Source organism: Triturus cristatus, chromosome 1_1 (assembly GCF_964204655.1).
Source record: "Triturus cristatus chromosome 1_1, aTriCri1.1, whole genome shotgun sequence".
In the NCBI taxonomy this organism is placed as follows: Eukaryota; Metazoa; Chordata; class Amphibia; order Caudata; family Salamandridae; genus Triturus; species Triturus cristatus.
In genome coordinates, this window is record NC_140579.1 from 978,743,716 (window position 1) to 978,766,975 (window position 23,260).

The window sequence follows — 23,260 nt, forward strand, 5'->3', positions numbered from 1 at the left end:
TCTGTGTTTAATAGAGTATTGAGAGATGATTTGTTAAATTTCCATTCAGACAGTACAGTTTTGCAATATGTAGATGATTTATTAATACGCAGTAAAAAAGAATCTGAATGTGTTCCGGACACTGTCAATCTCCTAACGCTACTTGCTACTAAGGGATACAAAGTGTCCAGGAATAAATTACAGTTTGTGCAAAAAGAAGTGCTGTATTTGGGCCAAGTGTTGTTCGCAGAAGGCAAAAAGATAGCAGGTTCTAGAATACAAACTATACGTGATCAGCCTCAGCCCAAGACAGTAAAAGACATGCAGAAATTTCTAGGCCTTTGTAATTTTGTACGTCAGTGGGTATTTGATTATGCTACCATCATACAACCACTATTATATGCAATGAAGCAAGCTAAAACTGACAACACAGGCATACAGTGGAGTGATGACAGTGTAAGTGCATTTCAGACATTGAAAGAAGCAATTGCTTAAGCCCCAGTGCTAGCAAATCCAGACTATAAAAAGAGATTTTTTCTGTTTTCTGCTGCCACAGAGGATTCCATGATATCAGTCCTTACTCAAAAATACCCAATGGGTCACAAACCCGTCGCCTATTTTAGTGGACTATTAGATCCAGTAATGAAAGGTCACTTTCCTTGTGAGCGAGCGCTTGCAGCAGCAGCTTTTGCAGTAGAAAAGAGTAGTACTATTACAGCAGGATGCGCTGTAACATTGTATGTTGAGCGCTCTCGATTTGCTGTGCAGCAGAAAAGTAAAAGTACACTGACCACTCAAAGAGCAACAGGTTATGAAGTAATACTGTCAAACCCTTCTATCTGCATTGAGCAAGTACACTCAGTCAATCCTGCTACTTTTTAGTGCACCCACTAGAGCCCACTGATCACGACTGTAGTGCAACATTTGAGGAGGACGGTCACCTGGCACATGAGGACCCCTTGTCTGATGGCCAACAATTGTTTATTGATGGTTCCTCATAGATAGACCAGGAGACAGGTAAAAGACATACAGGTGCAGCTGTTGTTGAGGCTATTGGTACACCTACTGATTATACCTTACACACATTGTACCTCTTACCCTTGCCATCCCAAGACTCAGCCCAAGTGGCTGAATTAAAAGCATTGATAACGGCCCTACAGGCTTGTCAGGGTCAGCCAGTAACAATATACACTGATTCAGCATATGTAGCTTCCACAGTTCACTCAGGGCTGATGAGATGGGAAAGGCGAGGATTTCTTAAATTTGATGGGACACCAGTAGCACACCAACATCTTTTAGCTGAACTTATTGCTGCATTACAAATACCATGTCAAGTAGCAGTGGTTAAGTGCCAGGCACATACAAAGGGAACAGATTTGGTGTCTAAGGGAAATGAAGCTGCTGATACAGCAGCAAAGGAAGCTAGTTTATATGAAATGAAAACATGCAGTAAGCACACTTTAGATGCAGATGATGAGGTTGAGATACAACACTATGAGAATATTTCTACAGAGGCATTATTAGACATTCAAAATGCAGCGCCACAACATGAGAAAGATCTCTATAAATCAAGGGGGGGAGTGACTGGATTTCCAGATCTTCTTTATAGATCAGCAACTTCAGGTAAAGTTATAATGCCTCAGTCATTACTTATAACAGCCCTTCGACAACTTCATTTACCAACACACAATTCTAAAAGAGTAATGATGGATGAATTAAATAAAAACTGGTTTATCCCTAATCTAGGACCATTAGTTGATGTATTTCTAGCTTCATGTCATGTGTGTTATCAGTACTCTAATAAGAGGTCACCAAAAATGCCTTCATCCTCCATTCCAAGCCCAATAGGTCTTTTCATAGAGTTACACATAGATTTTGTAGATATGATACAAAAATGTAATGGATATAGGTATTTCAGTTCACAAAACTTTATTCGGATAAACACAGTATCCATAAAAGTACGACAATGGTTAAAAATGACTGAGAAAAAAGTAACAATACATAATAGTTTGAATTACAGTTGAATAAACACAGTATCATAAAATTTGGATGACAGAATAAAACAAGAGTCCTCAATAATAAATAAATCACTAATATATCAAATAAATCCATTCGATGGCTATGAACTGTCCGTGCGTGAATAAAACTCAGTGATTAGACATTGTCTTACGCGCCCTGGTGGCAATTCTCAAAAATGTGCTTAGACGAAAAAATAGGTATTTGTTATTAGTGGTCTGTCCATTTTCGCGATGGATTGACTCGGGACCCTGCTCCAGTTGTGATGCTGACCAGGCAGCCAAGTTTACCACCCAGAGAGTAATGGAATTGTTGAGAGGATGAATGGCTTATTGAAAAGCAAAGTGTCAAAAATGTGTGAGACACTGAAGAAGAATTGGCTTTACTGCCTTCCCCTTGCTCTGTATGCATTGAGAAATGCCCCTTCAAAAGATCATCATTTGACCACTCACCAAGTCGTAACAGGTATGCATTCTAATTTTTCTTTTAAACAAAATCAAATGATTCGTTCTGATACCAAGTCTGCATCAGAAAGTGTTTGGCAAGAAATTAATGCATACATGTCTGCCTTAACAAAAGCTGAACAGGTTTATTCTAAACGGGTTCAGCTGCAACAGGCCAACAGTACTGCACCACCCCTGCCCTTGTCTACAGCCATCAGCATTGGTTCCTGGGTCTTCATGCGCAACTTTGTGAGAACATGGAACATGGAAGGATCCCAGGTTTCTAGGCCCCTACTAAGTAACACAGAGCACGCCAACAGCAGTAAAAGTGGAGGGGATGCGAAATTGGGTGTACGTAACGGACATTATTCCATGTTTGGCCTCACTCCCACAAGGAGTGGAAGAGGCAATGGTCCAAGAACAAATTATACATTGAAGAGACAGCTAAATTATATTTTTCATAGTATAATAATGAGTTCAGTGGTTATGATTATTACTCTGATAATTTGCTATTGTATTATGTGTTATGTAGATGCAAAAGATCCCACCCATAGGGAAGAAGTATTACGCTTTCAAAGAGCTGTTTTCAATGAAACAGATATACATCCTCTGCATGATTCTCTACTTGATAATTTGTGGTACAAAAGCATGCATGATATAGGTACCAATATACAAAATTATAGTTGTTATGTATGTTCTCTTATTCCCCATACCATAGAAACACCACCTTTAGTGTATCCTAAAGAAGTGCCTGTTAATATGACAAAGTGTTTATTGCATCTTTTCTTGTGTAGGATAAAAGCACAGTTACATTCAACGCATGTTAGTCCTTTGACAGCCAGAGTAAATACAACCAGGTTTGATACAACCCCTGAAATTTTGCAAATTTTGACAGATAAAACAGAGATAATGAGTGAGATATCCAGAATGAAAGGAGCAGGGCAGAAATATAGTTATGCAAATTGGGAGGAAGCCGTATTGGAACGAGGTATTCTAGGGAGATCTAATCCACCATCCACCTGTAATAATTATTCTGCCAAACCACTGCCCCCAGATTGCGCAGCCAGGCCAGTATTAACTATTGAAGCATCAGTATTTGCCAATAATAAATGGTTTACTGGAGCTAGGTTTTCATGTAGGGCCATATCTTTATGGAATGGCACAGAAACAAAAAATCCTTTGAGATTTGATGATATAAAAGCATCATGTCAGCAAGTATGGGATGAAAACATCCAGAGATATACATGGACTGGAACTAAACGTCATCCTAAGCTGGCTGTGAAACTAATGAGATTTTCTCTTTGCTTTCAGGGAAATGGGATTGTTAAAGTGGGACGGAATCTCAATTGCAGTTTAACTATTTACAATGCCGATATGCAGGGCGGTACCTCCAGCCTTATGGATTTTTACTGGCAGTGTGGAGCTCGAATATACACTCAATTACCCCCCGACTGGAGAGGAATCTGCTCTCTGGTGACTTTGCATACTCCATCTATGGTAATACCAGCAAAAGAAATAAAAGATTTGCATTTGCATTCCATGAGTAAAGCATCAACTTTGCTGCATCATCACAGAAGAATAAGGATGGCTGAGTACTTTGGAACTTCAGTGTGGCAGGATGTGCCTAAAGAGTCCCAAACATTTTTTGGAAGTCTGATACCTATGTTTCAAGCAAAAGCAACTGCTCGCTGGGTTCAGATCACCCGCTGGGAGCTGATGAAAGCCATAAATGCTACTGAAGATGGCTTTAATGCAATTAAAGAAGAGCTGCGTTCAATCAGACTTATGGTGATGGAAAACAGATATGTTTTGGACTTAATGACAGCAATCGAAGGAGGAGTATGTAAAAAAACGTAATTCAGTATGCTGTACTGTCATACTGGCGAATGATGAAGATGAAGGAAATCTAACTCAGGCCATATTGACTTTTCATAATTTGCATGCACTGATGAAGAAAGAGGGGGGTGCTCCAGATGAGTGGTTCACTGGCTGGTTTGATTGGGTGCCGCCCTGGATGTCGGGTTGTCTATGGCCTTGTTGCCTATAATAGTTCTGTTGCTGTTGATGTGCCTAGTATTTCAGGTTATCTTAGCATGTTGCAAGAGGGTTACAGCTAAAGTGGGAGGTATGTTCCCTATAAGGAGAAATAAAGAGATGCAAAATATAGAATTGGAAGAAATGCACAGGGGTAGTGAAGAAGTAGTCGAAGAATCGACTAGAGAGGGGAATGAAAGGAATCAAAACCCTAATTTAGATTTAGGACCTAATTATTCAGTTTTATCTGTCACGTGCCCACACACTGTGAAATATTATGTAAAGACAGAAAAACTGTATAATGCTGTTTAAACATGCATGTTAAAGTTGCACAATTGTATCTGGAAATAACGTACAGCCTGCTTTCAGAAAAAGGTCTCAATGGGGTTTGGTTTAAGTGTTTTTTCCTCTTCATTGTATTTGAGCTGAGAACATCCTGCCGAGGATATTTAACAGGAAATTCAGAGCAGCAAGAATGTTTTCCTTTGTAGTCTGTTAGTTTGGCATGAGAAGTCACAAACAACAGGAAAGAGCTGTTCTTTAAATAAATGTATGTAATCTGGGTGGGACATAATGGAAAAGCAGGAAGCTTTTTCTATTGTGAACATTGTATTAAATATGGATCTAGGCCAAAATTAGTATTATAAGAAGTAGACTTGAAGTGTATGTTAGTTGAGACTGACTTGTGCTTCGCTCATAGCACATCACTCTCCCAGCTGAATTAGCCTGGCATGTACAATAAACCTTTTTGTACTCCCTTTTGTTGCAGATGTGGTGATTAAATGATTTGCACTGCTTAAAGGATTTTTTCCCGACACTTGCATATTTAACACTAATACACACAATTGTGAAATCCGTGTTCCCATATTATTACAAATGATTGACCTCACAGAGAGGCCGTCATCTGTTTTTCACGGCTGCAAAATAGTTGGGTTTTCTGGACAGCTAGCATCAATAATTATTGAAAAAATGTATAAATAATTTATTGTAAATTGAATGTAGTCATTTGTTATTGTGAAAACAACCCTGGTTTCAGGCTAGAGCACATATATTGAGCAACAATGCTCTGGGCCAAACTCTTGGAAACCGTCAGGACACAACAAGGAAACCATACATATTCTGAGGGGTTATGTGGCCACGGGAAGACTATTAGGTATCACTTACTGCTTTCAAATCCTTCAAAACACTTAGGACGTCAGGCAGCTAGAGTGAGTACAATTCTTTGTAACTTTGTTGATACATGTTTGCATCTCAAAAACATATTAGGGACACTGAAGGTTACCTCCAGGGTCTCCACAGCTTTCAGTCTTTATTAATGCCTGAATAGCTTTATTTTCAATCATATCATGATTGTGGTACTGAGACAACTCTACCACAATCTAATGTATGAAATTAAGATTTCCACAACACGAGGTTAGCTGAATAGGATACGAAACACTAATACACACCATTGTGCAATCTATGTTCCCATATGATTACAAATGTTTGACCTCACAGAGAGGCCATAATCAGTTGTTGAGACGGGCAAATTAGTTGGGGTTGCTGAATGGCCAGCATCAATAATAGTTTTATATATAATTGATCGAAAATGGAATTGTTTATTCTTTTCTTATTGCGAAAACAAATAAGGTTTCAAGCTAGTGCACTTCTAAACTGTGCAACTATGCTCTGGGCCAAACTCCAGAAAAAAACTAAACCACACACATCCTGATGGCTTTTAAGGCCAAGAATATGCTGTAGACTTCTGCTAGATCAACCTAAACCTGAATATTCGTGAACCTAAAGGCTTTTACTTATTAGGAGTACCTGAACTACAGAAAATGTTGATTATATCATAAGGACTTTTACAGTGAAGTTGATAAAGTCAATGGGAAAGGTCATAATTTAGATTGTGCTTCAAAGTGTAATCAAATCAGTCAGACTTGTGTCCCAAAAAAGTCTTCTAACATCACATGCCCTCACATGCTAACCCTCTGTTATGACCTGCCCATAAACGTAGTTAACCTATCCCCTTCCATAGCTCTAAATTGTTCCTAAAGAACGTTCCAGATCATCACTGTCTCTTTAAACCAGGCTCCTCCTTACTCTGAGTAGACAGGAACAGCAACCAACCAATTAACTTCGTGGCCTTAACCCTTTGAGTGCTGTGCTCATGACGAGTCCAGCTCGTCATGACACCCACCCACCCACGGGGGAAGCGCTGGCGCTCCCCCCGTGGGCGGTCGATCTGGGTTTCTTTATCGGGGAAGGCAGGGGAAGACCTTCCCCTGCCTCCCCCCGCCCCCTTCCTCCGTGTCATCAATGACATTGGAGGTTTCCCTTTCATCACCGACACGCAGGAAGCCATTTGCTGAAGCCATTTGCTGAAGCCATTTGCTGAAGAAAGAGGTAAGTTTTGGGGCTGGGGGGGGGGGGGATTTTTCAAAGAGACATCGAGGGAAAGGAAAGGGTTTTCCTTTCCCTCGATGTCTTTTGTGCATTCCTGTTGCACGATCGTGCGATCATGCAGCAGTAATGCCCAATAGACACCAGGGATTTTTAACATTTTTTAAAAGGACAAGTCGTTACTGTTTGGGTGGAGCGGCCCCGTAGGCAAGGGTCGCTCCCCCTTTTGGGGGCAATGTATTCTGGCTTTGTCTGCCCCCCTGGGGGGGTACAGACATTTTTTTTTTTTTTTTTAATCGGCCCACTGGCCATTTTAAAGAAATGTAATGGGGAGTGGCCCTTGGGCAAGGGTCACTCCCCTTTGGGGGCTTATGATTTTGGCTGTCTGCCCCCATGGGGGGGGCAGATTTCGCCATTTTGAGGTTGAGCATTTGAAACCTCTTGTATATACTTTAGTATATACTTAATATGTTTATATGGTTTGTGGGCTTTGGAGATCAGCCCTAGGACTTGTCTGCTTCCGCTTAGGGACTTTTGTTTCCGATCAACTGACTCTATTTAACTTTCTTGATAGAAAACGACCAGCAGAGGTCAGTAAAATACCAGCATCACTTCAGCATTCTCTAGTTTTCAGTCTATAGAAATTGTCTTCCACGAGCACCCATAGACAATAATATTTTTTTTTAATCTTGTATTTTCAGTGATATGACCACAGAAGGCCCAGATTTTATATTAAAAACAGAGCTTTAGACTATACCATTTATCGCTGAAAGGCAATATTTCTCCCCGTGTGTTCCAATACTTGGCGTGTCACGCAGTTTGGTGCTTACTTTCGCTCCATGTCAAAGAACAGCAGATGTTTGAGGGCGCAGGCTAATGTGCTGCATAGCTAAGTACATATAAGGTCCCAAAGGCGAGACCGATTGCATTGCAAATGCTTTTTTAATGTAGGGCCCACTAGGCCACCAGGGAGTTATTTGTGGAGAGTGACTCCTTGGGCAAGGGTCACTCTCCTTTGGGGTCAATATTTGTGGCTGTGTCTGCCCCACAGAGGGCCAGATCGCCATGTTTTTTTAAAAATCGGGCCCACTGGACCACCAGGGATTTTTTTGTGGGGCGTGGCCCCTTGGGCAATGGTTGCTCCCATTTGGTGAGCATTAATTTGGCCGTTTCTGCCACCCTGAGGGGCAGATCGGCTGATTTGTTTTTTTGTAGGGCCACTAGGCCACCTGGGTATTTTTTTTTTATGTAGGGGAGCGGCCCCTTGGACAAGGGTCGCTCCCCTTTATAGGAGGATGATTGTGGTCATTTCTGCCCCCTTTGGGTGGCAGAATAGCAGTATGTTTTAGGCCCATCTGCCCTCAAGGGGGGCAGAAGCCACTAGACACCTGTTTTTTTTTTTTTTTGTGTTTGGAAGTGGCCTCAAGGGCAAGGGTTGCTCCCCTTTTACAGGGGTGAATATTGTATTTATACTCTTAGGCCCACCTACCCCTTAGCTTGGCTGGTGGATTGTGTGTGGACTGGTGCATTATTTGCATATGTGATTGTAATGTTTTTTTCTCCTTTTTATTCTAGTGTAAAGCTTTTGATTCCTGTTTGCGATTTCGACAGTGGTGTTCTGCAGTTTTGCGTAGTTGAATTTTTTTGGTAAGAAAAACATCTTTGTTGTATTTTCTCCAAATGAGTATTTTTGTCATGTATGAATGATTTTTTTTAAGTGGTGTCATAATAGCAGCTTATTTAGTGTTTTGTGCAAGGAATTCTTTGCGATGTGTTTTGCATTGTCTTACGTGTAATTTTCTTTTCTCTTTCTTTTTCAGTGGGATATTGTTGATCCATACTGTGTCTGTGCAGAGTAGGTGGTGGTGAATTTAGCTGCTTCTGGCAAGTGAGTGGTATCGTTTTGGAGTATATAGGTATTTCTGATAAAGGTGCATTTTGTTTATTACTTATTTTACAAAGCGTTTGTTGTTGTTGACTTGTTTGACAAGTTACTTTTATTAGTAAGCAGTATGGCTAGCCGTAGAATGACTGCTCAGTAGGTGGTTGGTATGCTTCTTGAATCTTCCTCTGAGCAGGATTATGAGACTGACAGTGCGTCTGAGGGAGAGGAGGGAGGGGAAGATTCAGACAGTGAGTTTTCTCTCCACATGGAATCCTCGGATGATGAAGGTACTCTCAGTGCAGATAAAGCTACTCTCAGTGCAGATGAAGTGCCTATTTTAGAGGAGGATACTGCTGTGCCGATGGTGCAAGAAGCATCTGGATTGCAGCCTGAGGCTGCTAGGCTCCTACTGGAAGTGCTGGACTCTGGGTTGATCCAAACATGGTGCAGCCGGTGTTGCCTGCCTTTAGTGGTGATGCAGGGTGTAGAGTTGATTGTGAACATTTTTTGCCTATACAGTTTTTTAAGTTGTTTATGGATGATGTATTGTTGGGTGAGGTGGTTGAGCAGACTAATTTGTATGCTGAACAGTTTTTGAGGGACAACAGTGACAAACTTAGGCCCCACTCTAGAGCTACCCGGTGGACTCCCACAAATTTGGAAGAGATGAAGAAGTTTTTGGGTTTGACTTTATTGATGGGTTTGATAAGGAAGCCGTCCATGGCTTCATATTGGTCTAGCAGTCCCTTGATGACAACGGCCATATTTCCTGCAGTTATGACTCGTGATCGGTATTTACTTTTGCTATGGATGCTGCATTTTGTTGATAAGTCTTTGGCGTTGCCACAGGGTGAATGTGACCGTCTTTTTAAGATTCGGCCTGTTCTTGATCACTTTGTAGATCGATTTTCAGAGATCTATACTCCAGGGAAAGAAATATCTATTGATGAGTCTTTGGTCTTGTTCAAGGGCCGTTTGTTTTTTAGGCAGTACATCCCTAGCAAGAGGGCACGCTATTGAATTAAGCTATATACGTTGTCTGAGAGTAGGACAGGATATGTTTTTAATTTCCATGTGTACACTGGTAGGGATTCCACTATTGACACCCCTGGTTGTCCGTCCACTTTTGGAGTTTCTGAGAAAATTGTGTGGGATGTTGCTAGAGGACTGTTTAACAGAGGCTGCCATTTGTACCTTGATAACTTCTACACTGCTGTGCAATTGTTTAAGGAATTGTTCAAAGTGGACACTTTTGCTTGTGGCACAATCCGCTCTAACCGTAAAGGTTATCCAAAAGATCTTGTTTGCAGAAAACTTCAGACGGGACAGTGCAGTTCCTTGCGTAGTGATGAACTACTAGCTGTGAAATTTGTGGACAGGAGGGATGTGTACATGCTGACTACCATCCATGATGAGAGTACTTCACCTGTGGCTGTTTGGGGTCAGATTTCTGAAGTGCGCAAACCTGTGTGCATTTTAGACTGCAATAAGCACATGGGTGGTGTTGATAGAGTAGAACAGAGGTTGGAACCTTACACTGCTATTCGTAAGGCTTACGTTTGGTATAAGAAGTTGGCCATCCATCTCTTTAATTTAGCAACTTTCAATGCTTTAGTTGTGTTCAAGGAGGGTTCTCTTGCATCAAAGTTGACTTTTGTTCAGTTTCAGCAATCTGTGATAGGCAGCCTTGTTGTTGTGGAACAGGCAGTGTTCCTAGAGTTGGAGTGGTGGAGGATGTGGTTCGATTGAAAGATCACCACTTTCCTGATTACATTCCTCCCACATCCTCAAAAGACTTTCCCACTAGGAGATGTAGAGTCTGTTGGCGAAGAGGTACTACGTTTTGGGCCCTTGCCTGTCGCGGGTACTTGGGCCTTCCACACAAGCGAGGTACCATTTTTACCGGAAAACCTGGGGGAACGCTGGGTGGTGGGAAATTTGTGTGAGCCTGGTGATGCCACAACTTTCCCACACAAAAATGTGTGAAAAAAGTGATTTTTTCAGCTAAAATTGAGGTTTGCAGGGGATTCTGGGTAAGGAAACGTTGGGGGATCCACGCAAGCCGTACCTCCCTGGAAGCCCCCGGGTGTCTAGTTTTCAGAAATGTGTGGGTTTGGTAGGTTTCCCTAGATGGCCGCCGAGCACGGGGCCAAAAACCCAGGTGACCCCCCTTGCAAAACCAGGTGGTTTTGAGATAGGCAATTTTGATGTCGCCTCACTAAGTTTTGGGCCCTTGCCTGTCGCGGGTACTTGGGCCTCCCACACAAGTGAGGCGCCATTTTTACCGGGAGACCTGGGGGAACGCTGGGTGGTGGGAAATTTGAGTGAGCCCGGTGATGCCACAACTTTCCCACACAAAAATATGTGAAATATGTGATTTTTTCCGCTAAAACTGAGGTTTGCAGGGGATTCTGGGTAAGGAAACGTTGGGGGATCCACGCAAGCTATACCTCCCTGGAAGCCCCCGGGTGTCTCGTTTTCAGAAATGTGTGAGTTTGGTAGGTGTCCCTAGGTGCCGGCAGAGCTAGGGTTCACAAACTACAGCTAGGCCCTTTGGCAAAAAAGGGTCATTTTTCACTGCGAAATTGAGGTGTGACCACGTTGCGTTTTGCGCTGTTTCCTGTCGCGGGCACTAGGCCGACCCACACAAGTGAGATACCATTTTTCTCGTAAGACTTTGGGGGACGCGGGGTGGGTAGAAATTTGTGGATCCACGCAGATTCCAGAACTTTCCACCACAGAAATGTGGGGAAAATGTGTTTTCTTTGACAATTTTTAGGTCTTGCTGAGCCCCAGCGCTTGCGCTGGCTCGGAGAGACATTTTGTATTTGGGATTTTTAAAGTGCTGCCTGTGGCCTAAAGCTTGAGTGTACGCGAGCGTGCACGTGCGCAGCCGCCAATCACTGCTGCGCGCGCACCACTCGCGTGCTTGCCACACAGCGCGTCCCGTCCTAGCGATCGCGATCACTTTCGCTTTGATCGCGATCGCTATTACTTTCGCTTTCACGGCCGCGCGGCCGTTGCTTTCACGGCCGCGCGGCCAATGCTTGTTGTTTCCTTGTGTTTAGTACTGTTCTTAAATGTGCCCTGCTGTTAATTCTACTCCGGTGTATTCTCGATAGCTGCGCCATGATTACAGATTGGTCAGCTTTTGTTTTAGGCCACCGATCATTACCCTACTACCACCACTATGTATCAACCACGCCGGATGTGTTGATAACTCCGTGGCGAAGTTTACGAAGGGTCGGCAGTCTTTTGGCAACAATACCACAGTCAGCTGTGCATTTTGCGCGGACACTGCCGTGAAAGCAGTGCCTTTTGGTCAGGGCGTCTCGCTCAACCAATTCGCAGTAATGGAAACATGCCCTGATCTGTGTACACAGCAGGCAACGCCGGCTTTTGGCACGGGCAAGCTGGGCCCAGGGCAACGGTGCTAATCTTCAGGGGGACTCTTGGCTCCAGTGGCACATTTACAAACTAATTTTTATTCTTTGTTTAGCATAGAGCAGGCGAGATTTTTAACACTTCATCAGCACATTCTTTGCCCTGCCCCATCTCCCTCACCCATGCTGCCACACACCAACACCCCAAAACAAACAACTCTGCAGCAGTGTGCTGGAGCTCAGCAGTGAGTGATTTGGGTGAAGTTGGGGTGGGGGTGTCGGGGAGCTGTTTGTGTTCAGAGGCCAGTCACTGCTCTGAAGTGATAAAGTCAGGGGTTGGCCTGGGAACACAAACGGAGACTTCTATTGCATAACTGTATTCATCAGTAGCAGCAGCCAAGACGCCAAATGTATTTTGCTGGGTACACGTTGCCCCACTGAGTGCTCCTGGGACTTGAGTTTGCCCCCCGCCGAACAAGAAAGAACTCAACGTCGTTAAACGGAGCCACGGAGGCAGGTTCTTTATTCACGTACGGAGAAAGCAAGTCCAGCCCCCCTTAGGTGGACATGCCAACCTACCCCCGCAGGGGGCACTGTCAGTTCAGTGCAAAACAATGGTTTGAGTTTTCATGTCTTGCCAAAGTGCCTGAAGGTTAGTGGGATTTTGCATCAATGATTTTTGTGTCTCTGGTGTTGCAGGTAGTCTGGACTTTTGCTGGTGTTCCCACAGCAATACCCGAATTTTATGCTCACTCGTAAGACTTTCAGACTTTACTCATGTAGACGATTTCCTCAAAGTTCCCGTTCTGAGTCTCCACAGCATAGTGTAATTCATTTTCCACTAGACCCAGGTCCCATTATTGACAGATCTGGCCTGACTGCCTTCTAAGTTTATGTTTGAAGCTCAGGTCTGTGATCTCCCGGTCTCTACCTGTGACCAGTTGCCTGTGTTAAGGGTTCTACTTTGTAATTCACTATTCTGATGGACTGTAGTTTCTATCTAGCTTGCTATGCTGTTTCGTTTTGCTTAGTATATATCTGTTTATCAACATAATCTTTTCTTTGCTAAACCTTTTTTGATTAAATTGCGATTTTGGATTTTTGTCTTTTAAGTGAAAAGTATGCATCTCAGTCTCAGATATGATGACACTCTTCAGCTACCGACAGGAACATTGTTTCATATTGCTAAGTTTGTATTATGATTTGGAACAACTTATTTCTTTGCCCAAGGTATATTTTAAGAGAACTTTTCAGTTTCTTTCAGTAAGTTTTCTTTAGAACAAGTGTCCCATGTGGTTTAGTCTTGCAAAGTCCGTGCTTTCCTACCACACGTTAAAAATGGCTTGACAACTCCACCAAAAGTCATATCCAAACTTTTTCCTGGGTGGTGGGTAGGGTGTCATGAGCCAACAAATACACGCGCATTCATCAGCAGCTGGGTGTGATTTTTTTTCCTTTCTTTTCTTTACAGTGTTCCCATACAGTCAATTGAGAGCAGAGGCGAGGGCGCAGGCTTAATTTAGGTCTATAAAATAACTGGGGGCGGGGAAACAAAATGTTCCTTTCATGACCTTTTGAGTAAATATGGCGCGTGAGTGTCTGAGGGTGAAAGACGTGCAGGGAGTTTATATTTGGGAGTCCGGGAGTGAGACGCGCCGTCAGAATCCCTATTCTCCCTGGACGTGGTGCTTTTTAGCCCCCCCCCCCCAAGGTTCTGTGAAAGAAAACTGAGCGTTTCACTGCGCTGGTGAATGAATCAGAAGCAGTGTGCTCCTGCCACTTAATGAAGGTTTACTTCAGAGTCTGCAAATGCGTACCAGATGAGCGGCTGCTGCGGGGCCCGGCTCCCCGGCTGTCGGGGGCGAGGGGTGCACTGCATGCGTGCCCCTGCCCCTTGCAAGTACGTGCACACAGAGGTGGAGGGGTTCAGGCACAGGATGGTGCACATCCCTGAAAAACTGGCCGAGTCTCGGTGGCTGTTTGGATACGGACCTTACATTCCAAGCAGTACAGTAGGAAGCGGCATCACAAGCCAGGCAGGCCCCGCCCCAGAGTGCAGCAGGGGCCCGACACACGGTATGGTGGGTATTTGTACAGCACGTGACATGCTGAAGAACAGCTACCCACAACAGGGGCGTAATGTCAATTGGTGCAGCAGGAGCAGTGGCACCGGGACACAGACCCGAGGGGCCCTCTGAACTCAGAATATTCCTGTGTTTCACAGTTCTCACATGAGTCAATGGCTCTTTTCCTTACTTCGACTAGGGCCCATGACAAGCTGTCCAGGCCACTGATCCCAAACCCACGCCCTCCCTCATCAGAGCTTTGGTCTGTCATAGACAGTTGTTAATTCAAAGCTGTTTGTGATTCTCTTCCAGTATACAGTGCTGAATGGGGCACCCCTTCAGGGCTTTAAGTGGGCCGGGTCTTGCCGGTGCTGAGCACCACCATTTCTTAAAAGCAGGTGCCCTCCATTTCTGCCCTCACCCTCAGGGTGGAAAAGAAAATCTCGACGAAGACTTTGATGTAGCTTCAAAGAGACTCGTTTTAGTTCTTTCACAGTCGCATCATTTCAGAACGGAAACATTTGCAATATTCTGTACTGTTGTGCTCTATCTCATCCATGTGTTCTTCCCAATTTTCCTTTCTCTGTTTGCTTCCCCTTCCCGCATCCTTTCCTTCACTCATGCCCTCTGTGTTGCTTCCCACAACCTGCATCCCTCTGAACTGCTTCCCCAGGCGTCTGTGAATCTACATCCCAGCCATGTTACTTCCCCCCACCATGCTATTTTTTTACTGATCCCTCTTGAATCAGCAAACAAAATGAAACAAGCATTGGCATAGCCAATAGGTTTCGCCTTTGGGACCTTATAAGTGTTTGGTTATCCAGCACAATATCCTTGGTGCAACATCAACTGTTGCATGGCTAAACCCTTATAAGGTCCCAAAGGAGGGACCTATTGGCTATGCCAATGCATGTTTATGTTTGCAAGGGATTCTGGGTAACAGAACCTGGTGGGAGGCAGTCAAGTCACCCGATCCTGGATTCCCCTCCCTGGGTGTCTAGTTTTCTAAAATGTATAGGTTTGCTAGGTTTCCCTAGGTGCCGGCAGAGCTAGGGTTAAAAAACGACAGCTAGGCCCTTTGCCAAAAAAGGGTCATTCTTTACTGCAAAATTGAGGTGTGACCACGTTGCATTTTGCACCGTTTCCTGTCGCGTGGACTAGGCCAACCCGCACAAGTGAGGTACCATTTTTCTCGTAAGACTTTGGGGAACGCGGGGTGGGTGGAAATTTGTGGATCCACGCAGATTCCAGAACTTTCCACCATAGAAATGTGGGGAAAATGAGTTTTTTTGGACAATTTTTTAGGTTTGAAAGGGATTCTGGGTAACAGACCCTCGTGGGAGGCAGTCAAGTCACCCCATCCTGGATTCCCCTGGGTGTATAGTTTTCAAAAATGTATCGGTTTGCTAGGTTTCCCAAGGTGCCCGCAGAGCTAGAGTTTAAAAACTACAGCTAGGCACTTTGCCAAAAAAGGGTAAATTTTCATTGTGAAAATGTGGTGTGTTCATGTTGGCTTTTGAGCCATTTCCTGTTGTGGGCACTATGCCTACCCACACAAGTGAGGTACCATTTTTATCGGGAGACTTAGGGTAATTCAGATTTGTAAAGCAACTGTTATTACCTATTGATTTTTTATGCATTTCTGCCTTCCAAATGAAAGACATTGTGTAAAAAAGAAATCATTTTGAAAAATGACCGATAATTCTCACGCTAGTATGAGTATTCCCAATTTCGAAAATGTGCAAATATGTACTGTTTCTAAACTATAATTTGTTCCCATTTCAGAAATACATAGGTGTCTTTCATACCGATTTTTCCATGTATACATTTTCCCACAATAATTGCTATACACCCGGAACATAATTAAAAACCATTGCAAATTGCTGCTCAGTTTTTGACTCTGGGTTTGTCAGGTTCTTTGTGAACCTACAAGTCCTATATATCTCCACAACCAGGAAGGGCCAGCGGATGTAACAGTATATTGCTTTCAAAGAGCTGTCATAATTAGAAGAAGTTACAGGTGAAAACCTTGACACAAAAGGCTGTTTTTTTCAACAAATGTTCAATTTTTTCTATATTTAACTGTTAGTTTCTATAAAGAAACCTTGATGGATCTACACAAATAACCCCTTGCTGAATTCAGAATTTGATCTACTTTTCTAAAATGTAGACATTTCCAGGATCTATTATTGCTTTCACATCCATTTCTACCATTAACTGGAAGGTGGTTAAAAGCACAAAAAATACCAAATATAGGCTATGTACCAGAAAAATGCCAAAACTGTGTAAAAAATGTTGGTTTTCTGACAAAAGTCTGTCATTCCCTAAAAGCTGGGAAAATTGTGATTTCAGCCCCACAAACCCTTTTTTGATACCATTTGCAGAGAAAAACCCAGACGCTTTCATTTGCAGACCGTTTTTCCAATTTTTACCCAAAAAACCTAAATGTTGCTGTATTTTGGCTAATTTCTGGGACCCCTCCAGGGGAATCCACAAACCCTGGTTACCTTTAGAATCCCCATGATGTTGGAAGAAAAAGTCGCATATTTGGCGTGGATACCTCATGTGGTCAAAAAGTTACAGGGGCCTAAGCACGCACTACCCCAAATAGCCCAAAAAAGGCTTAGGGGGGGAGGGGGGGCGGAGACCTAGCAGCAAAGGGGTTAAGGAATTCCGCCCACTCTCAATGATGCACAAGCATGATGGACAATTACAACATTCAGCCCCCATCTGGGTGACAGGCGGCCAAGAAAGCCTATTGCAGCCAGCAAGAAGGTTATCTCCGTCGCTTTAAAGTCCACCAATCACCATTCAGAAACTGGGAGAAAGGGCGGGGCTATTTATTTCAGAAAAGAAACCAAGATGGTGACAGATTCGAAACCTGATAATAAATACCTGTGCTTTGGGTACGGGTAGTCTAACACTCACCTGGGACTTGCAAACGGGCGTCGCGCTTTCTCCTCCCGGCCCCGGTGGGGCATCGGATTCCGCCCCACCCGCCACAACCCCTAGGTCCCGGCGCCCCGCCAGCGTTAGTCCGGCTTCTTCCGTGGAGACTGCTGGTCACATTGTCATTTTCTACCCAGGGGAGGGGCAAGCAGCGGGGGGGGGGGGGGGGTGTCCAGGGCAGACGATACGTGGTGGCTGGTAAAGGTGTGAACTGGATTGGGGGGGGGGGGGCAGGCGCCGCCGTCGCGTAGCCTGACGGGGGCGATACTGGCACAATGAGCGTCAAGGCCCGCGCGAGAGAAGCAATACTGGAGGGGAAGGCGCGCGCGAGACACTGAGGCGTGCCGTGCCAGGCGGTGTAGGGGGTCTCTTGCAGCCGGACTCTGTGTACTGCCAAGAGGCGGGACCGGCGCGCGCTTGTACAGCGGCCGGAGCCTGCATGTTTCCCTTCCACGCCAGAGAAAAGCGGGAAGGAGGGGCCTACCGATACCGGCAAAGGAATATTCAGATGGCTGTAGTAACGATCCGAGTACCACCGTGACCCGCCTCCCCCTCCCCGTTGCAGGTGTCACAGTGAATACCAACCCCTTAAGCAAGGTTAAAGAAAACGCAGGGACTCTATTATGCGTGTCACAGAAAAATGCTAGTATTCCCTTAGTTTAACCATTCTGGTGTCACAGAGAACAGTAATCTTCCTCATATGTGAGGCTCACAAACAGTGTATCATTTTGTCACGTATCACGGAAAATAGAATTAGCCCCCATAATATTCCCCGCTGCCTTGTAACTGATATGAAAATTATCGTGCCCTTTTAATAACAAGCATTTGCAATGCAATAGGTCTCGCATTTGCGAGAGTTTGAGCTGTTGGCATTGTAAATGACAATGCCTTTTATTTACGTGTTGGTTTTTAAAACATAAATGAAAGGAATTGCCATTTACAACGCCAATAGCTTAAACTCTCGCAAATGCGAGACCTATTGCATTGCAAATGCTTGTTTAGAAAGGTGATATGGTGCTGGCTGAGCTCGTAAGTGTACGAATGCTCTGACCTCAGATTGATTATTTATGTATTGTTTATTTATTTTGCAGTTTTAGCGCGAACACAACCCAAAGGTTTGAGCGATTTACATGAGCATCAGGCACATTACAGAAGTACACATGGATTTTTGTGTGTGTGGGGGGGGGGGGCGGGTTAGGCATGGGGAAGAATATGTGATTTGCCCAGAATCACAGGATGTTGAGCCGAGTCGGCAAAGTCGGCAGCTCTGGCCGCTTGAGGCGTGGAGCACCCTCACTGTAAACATGTCACCATTCCTCGGCATCGTCTTACACCTTTCTGGACACATGATAAAAGAAAACGCAGTTCAACCGAATTAAACACCATTAGTATTACCTGGACGGCTCTTTGTGTTCTTGACCCGGGACATGCTATTATCTTGTGAAAAAAGCTTGAGTTCCGGTTCTGCTGCAATAACTGCCAAAGCCGACCGTTCCCTCTAGTACATTAAAATACCACCACTACGGCCAGTCTGTCGGAAGCATTCCACGTGTAATCTGGATGCGCGTGTGCACAGAAAGGTTAAGAGCAGAGGCACGGCCGTCCACTTCACTGAAAGATCATTCCTTGATAACTCCGGTGCACCCGCTTGTAACATAACACGTCTCCGCCGAACAATTTATTTAGCAGTTTTAGCGTGAACACAACCCAAAGGTTTGAGCGCTTTACATGAGCATCAGGCACATTACAGAAGTACACATGGGTTTTTGTGTGGGGGGGTAGGCATGGGAGAGAATAAGTGATTTGCCCAGAATCACAGGATGTTGAGCCGAGTCGGCAAAGTCGGCAGCTCTGGCCGCTTGAGGCGTGGAGCACTTTCACTGTAAACATGTCGCCATTCCATCAGTGGCGCGCACCTCGGCATCGTCTTACACCTTTCTGGCCACATATGATAAAAGAAAAAGCAGTTCAACCGAATTAAACACCATTAGTATTACCTGGACGGCTCTTTGTGTTCTCGACCCGGGGCACGCTATCATCTTGGAAAAAAAAGCTTGAGTTCCGGTTCTATGCAATAACTGCCAAAGCCGACCGTTCCCTCTAGTACATTAAAATACCACCACTACGGCCAGTCTATCGGAAGCATTCCACGTTTAATCTGGATGCATGCGTGCACAGAAAGGTTAAGAGCAGAGGCACGGCCGTCCACTTCACTGAAAGATCATTCCTTGATAACTCCGGCGCACCCGCTTGTAACATAACACGTCTCCTCCGAACAATTTAAAAGTCGAGAGCGGTCTATGTCCGTTTTCCATGCAGGGAAATATAAACACCAGCTAATGAAAATGAAAGACAAGTGGTGTAAAAAAATCTATTTCTGGTGTTTCAAAATACCAATTTAGGAAGCTGAATTAAACCCCTTGAAAGGAGAATAAAACAAGAGGCGACGCTAGGACCGAAAGGCTCTGCGCATGCTCACATTGCACAAGCGCTCGCCATGACGTACTTGCTCGGCTTCTGCCAAAAGGTTTCTTGTCTTTATGGGGCCATGTGTTTGGCCCCATAAAGGTAAGAAACCTTTTGCGACCAACACAAAGCAAGCGAGTCCGTACAAATGGGACGGCTCGAAAAGCCAAGCAAAAACGTAATCGACACCTCTGTTCTAATGGCTGGCCACCGTTTAGCATAAACGGTGACGCCAGCCAATGGAACAGAGGGGCGGGGCTTAAAGCCCCTTACACAAAATACCCTGTTAACACTAAATCTCGCCAGTGAGACTGCGCATGCGCGCAGCCTACGCCAGGCGAGACCTAAAAACGCCGGCAGAAAAATACCAAACCTGCTTTAATTGACAGCGATACTGCGCTTACCCGTAAGAGACAAAGGAAATGCTCAGAAATCTTAAATATGTTCAAGGATATATTGAGGGACTATTTTTATGTCTCGCCGAAAATGGCTGTCCTTCAGGTGCCCTCGTAACTAAAATTTCATTGCAACAATATGCCGAGCCAACTTGTTCCCAAAAATATTAAACCCCTGTAAACGTCACCTGACTCATTCAACAAACCTAGAAAAAGTGTCTAAGAAAATGGCAATTCACTTCAGCTGTTGCAAGAAGACCAACCTGATGAATCCATCCATTCCACGCCTACAGAAAACAAAACTCTGATTCAAGTGTTAAATTGCTTAACCCCCCCTCCCTTTTGAAGTACTAGAACAAATATTGGTCAGGTTCTGGAGGTCTTAAGTCAGCTCATACCAATTTTATTTTGGGTTGCAATCATCCAGCAAAGCCTATAGGGACGGGGACCAAGTTCTACAACTAAACTACGGACTGGCAATGGTCAAACCTGCCTCCCAGGTTGACCGCTGGATTAAGCTACCTCTATCCATTGCTGGCTGTGTATCCATCGTAAAATTGGTCATACTCCCTTGTTTTTTATATTTATTTTTGAATATACTTATCCCTTTACCACAGATATTTTTTCTGCCCTCTGCCTGGTCTCCTCCTTCGCCTACTTGCAGCTGTGCAGGGAAGAGCAGTGGGGCTGGGTAGGTGGGGGGGGGATTTTGACATACGACCACAAGGAACAATTAATTATTTATTTCCCTCGTGGTCGAATATTGAAATCCCACCGGCCCCACCACTCTTACCTGCACGGGCTGCGGCTTATACTATCTGGTCGACCAATGCCAGTACTCCTATCGCTGGTACTATCCGGATTCTTGCATCCCCTCTCTGAGACCAGAGCGGTCCTAGTTGAGTGATCTCCCAAATGCTTTAATCTTGCCGAAGGGCATCTTGCTAGACGTCAAGGTTATCCAGACGGTGTCCACGACTTGTTGGGCGTGGCGTAGATTGCGGCAGCTACTAGGGGGGCTCTCTTTATTACCTTGCACACCCCCCTTGCTGATAATCCCTGGCTCCCGCTGGCCAGAGAAAAGCACGTACAACAAGTGTTTCGCTGTCCTCACCTCTCCACCATGGCAATCTATTTATGGACGGCCATGTTGTACAGCCAACTGCAGAACCTCCCCTACATGACTTACCCTTCTTGGACTGTTTTTTTTGTTTTGGAGACTCCATAATACACTGCTTTCCCTGCTCCCTACGTTCCCACTCGCTGCCCCCTGAGGATTTCCCCCCCTTGATGCTTGTTACAACCAATGGGGATGATGATCACCTAGTCTCACGACTATCGTACTTGCATCTCACTCAAACCTGATACCACCGCCAAGGTCCGAGGGATAAGGGCGGAGGAGCTGGGTGTCCCCCTCACAGATAAAATATGGACATATTGCTGTTCACAAATCGAGCAATTAGACACCAATCACTGAATTTTAAATGTATTCACCACATTTATCTTTCACCCTTGGATATTGCTTCAAGGGGTAAGGGCGGAGGAACTGGGTCTCATCTTGCACTTTTGGGATACACCAATACACCAAAGACATACTGCCCTCCCTGCGCCGCTTTATTTCCATGTGCTTCCTCCTGGCCAAGCGGGAGAAAGTGCTCCACTGGGGTGCCACTGTGGCTCTCTCTACTCCTGCCTAACTCAAAAGTATGTCATTCTGTGTAACTGTTGAGTGAAGATTACGCAGGCTTGCAACCCCCTGCTTGCCGCCCTAAAGATATCTGGGGGCCAGTGCATGATTACCTCCGCACATAAGACCCAAACACCCCACCCTAGGGTCCTTCCACCATCTCTCCTTGAAACACAGCCCTCTCCTTGTTTTTCACACTTCTGTTTCTTAATAATTCAGCTCACTGGTTTGGTTGCTCCACGCTTGTTCTTTCTTATACCGTTGATGCCTCTGGTTATCTTGATTATATCTTTATGCATTACCATGATTGTTGACATCCTGTAGTAGTCTGCAAGCAGTGTACCTCTATCTCTTGCTTTATTTTTGAAAACCAATAAAGAAACGTAAAAAGAAAATCCATCAAAGCCTTGTGGATAAGCATACAGGGAGGAGGAGCTTGGCACAGGAGCCATTGCGGTTGAACGATCCAGCGGTCCACGGTTTAGCGGTTTCCAATTACAGGTTTGCAGCGGAAAGGGGACAGGTGAGCGCTGGGTGGGTAGGGGCCTCCTCCCGCCCTCCACTTCCTTACCCTTGCAGATATTCATCTGCTACCTCACCCTTCATCACCGCCGTAGCCACCAGAGCATGGGGTAAGGCTTGCGAGGGCTACGTATTGAGCCTGTCCCTTTCTGTTTCCTCCCTCTCACCACTAACGTTCTTGGGTCCAGTTCCTGCAGCACAACTGCTCTTTTCCTATTTGGGTGATGCAGCCAAGCAGAACCAAGTAGAGCTCAACAGCAGACGGCAGCCAACTGTAATAGCCTGCTATAGATTGCTGGTCGCAAAACAGACCAGGGTCAGAAATTAACACATTAATGAGGTTAAATACGTCTGCGAGATTTAGCAAGGAACAGAATCACTACAGAAAGGCTGGGACTGCATCCTGAAGTAGCACCAACTACAACCACCTACCACAACCAACCTGGGCATGCTTGTGCCCCTTGCCCCCCTTACTCGCTATCTGGGAAGGTGAGGTGGCGCCCCACAGTCCATAGTGAAGCCATAGCCTGTGGTGAAGCTATCGCAAAAAAGCAGTAGTGTCTGAGACATCCCCTGGTTTTCCCTTAACTTCCCCTTGAGCCTGCTTGTAGTGAGTCTACAAGGAGGAGTCAAAAAGGTGGCTGTGCGTATGCAGCCTACAGATCACCCTCAAAGGAGCCCTTTAATGAGAGCCCAGGCAGCGGGGTCAGCAGTCAAGAGAAATCAGTTCGGCAAGCCGACACTATACCTGCCAAGCACAACAAGGCACACTTTATATACTTAGTTCCAATGCCCACACAAGAATAAACACCCCAAGTGCACTCCTCGTCGGCCTCTTGAAACTCTCTTCTGGAGTCTTTGCCTACAGTGGTTCCCGCGCAATGCCCAGAAAGAGGCCTCAGAAGAAAGTAACAAAGAAAAAGGCAAGGTTGCAGCAATGCTCGGGGCATAACCCACTCAAGCACAACCCAAAATGAGAAGGGCCAGGCAAGGCTTCTCGTCTACCCAGGGCAAATTTGAAGCATTGCAAGCAACAACAGATCTCAAGAC

General features: G+C 44.9%; 1 protein-coding gene across 4 annotated transcripts in view; it reads right to left on the reverse strand.

The window, feature by feature from the left end:
• BRPF3 (bromodomain and PHD finger containing 3) overlaps nt 1-17,531 on the reverse strand; it is a 628,641-nt gene extending 611,110 nt beyond the window's left edge. For all 4 annotated transcript variants that reach the window (XM_085651054.1, XM_085651053.1, XM_085651052.1 and 1 more), the window contains exon 1: nt 17,120-17,531. The gene's annotated coding sequence lies outside the window, so the exon portion shown is untranslated. The remainder of the gene's footprint in view (nt 1-17,119) is intronic.
• Nucleotides 17,532-23,260: the final 5,729 nt, after the last annotated feature.